Genomic DNA, 1697 nt, shown 5'->3' with positions numbered 1-1697 from the left:
ACCTATGAACACAGTATATGCTTCCATTCATTTGTATCTTCTTCAATTTCTTTTTTCAGTGACTTATAATTTTCTGAAAATAGGTCTTTCACTTTCTTGGTTAATTTGATTCCCAGGTATTTTATAGTTTTTGATGCAATTGTAAATGGGATTGTTTTCTTAATTTCTCTTTCTGAAGGCTCATCATTGGTGTATAAAAATGCCACTGACTTCTGAATATTTATATTGTAACCTGTTACTTTACTGAATTCATTGATCAGGTCTAACAGTTTTTTGGTGGAATCTTTAGAGTTCTCTACATATAGTTTCATGTCATCGGCAATTAACGAGAGTTTTACTTCTTCCTTTCCAGTTCAGATGCCTTTTATTTCTCTTTTTTGTCTTATTGCTGTGGCTAAAACTTCCAATACAGTGTTGAAGAGGAGTGGTAAAAGTGGGCATCCTTGTCTTGTTCCTGATCTTAAGGAAAATGCTTTTAGCCTTTCTCTGTTGAGTATGATGTTAGTTGTAGGTTTGTCTTACATGGCCTTTATTATGTTGAAGTATGTTCCTTCTATTCCCACTTTGCTGAGAGTTTTTATCAGAAATGGATGCTGAATTTTGTCACATGCTTTTTCTGTATCTATTGATATGATCATATGGTTTTTATCTTTCGATTTGTTAATGTGATGTATCACATTAAATGATTTGCAGATATTGTACCAACCTTGCATCCCAGGAATAAATCCAACTATCAGCCTATAGTTTTCTTTTTTTTGTAATGTCTTTGGTTTTGGAATCAAGGCAATGGTGGCCTCATAAAAGGAGTTAGGGAGCCTTCACTCTTCTTGAATTTTTTGGAATAGTTTGAGAAGAATAGTTGTTAATTCTTTGAATGTTTGGTGAAATTTGCCTATGAAACCATCTGGTCTAGGACTTTTGTTTTTTGGGAGGTTTTTGATTACTGATTCTATTTCAGTGGTGGTAATCAGTCGGTTCAGATTTTCTGTTTCTTCTTGACTCAGTCTTGGGAGATTGTATGTTTCTATGAATGTGTCCATTTCTTCCAGATTGTCCAATTCGTTGGTATATAATTGCTCGTAGTATTTTCTTATGATCCATTTTATTTCTGTGGAGTCTGTGGTTATTTCTCCTCTTTCATTTCTGATTTTATTTATTTGAGTCCTCTGTCTTTTTTCTTTGATGAATCTGGCTAAGGGTCTATCAATTTTGTTTATCCTTTCAAAGAACCAGCTCTTGATTTCATTGATCTTTTGTATAGTTTTTCTAGACTCTTTATTTCTCCTCTGATCTTCATTATTTCCTTCCTTCTATTCACTTTGGGCTTTGCTTGCTGCTCTTTTTCTAGTTCTTTTAATGGTAGGGTTAGAGTGATTATTTGAGCTTTTTCTTGTTTCTTGAGGTAGGCCTGTATTGCTATGAATTTCCCTCTTAGGACTGCTTTCACTGTGTCCCATAAATTTTGAGTCGTCATGTTTTCATTTTCATTTGTCTCTAGGTATCTTGATTTCTTCCTTGATCTCATTAATAACCCATTCGTTATTTAGTAACGTGTTATTTAGTCTCCATGTGTTTATGTATTTTCCAGTTTTTTTCTTGTAGTTGATATCTAGTTTCATACCATTTTGGTCGGTGAAGATGCTTGATGTGATTTAAATTTTCTTAAATACATTGAGATTTTTTTTTTTTTTTGGCCT

At 33.2% G+C, this 1697-nt stretch overlaps 1 protein-coding gene across 1 annotated transcript in view; it reads left to right on the top strand.

The window, feature by feature from the left end:
- DUSP11 (dual specificity phosphatase 11) overlaps positions 1–1697 on the top strand; it is a 22476-nt gene that overhangs the window by 7020 nt on the left and 13759 nt on the right. The gene's annotated exons all lie outside the window — the stretch shown is intronic.

Source organism: Pteropus alecto, unplaced genomic scaffold (assembly GCF_000325575.1).
Source record: "Pteropus alecto unplaced genomic scaffold, ASM32557v1 scaffold100, whole genome shotgun sequence".
In the NCBI taxonomy this organism is placed as follows: Eukaryota; Metazoa; Chordata; class Mammalia; order Chiroptera; family Pteropodidae; genus Pteropus; species Pteropus alecto.
This window is presented reverse-complemented; position numbering and strand designations above follow the sequence as displayed.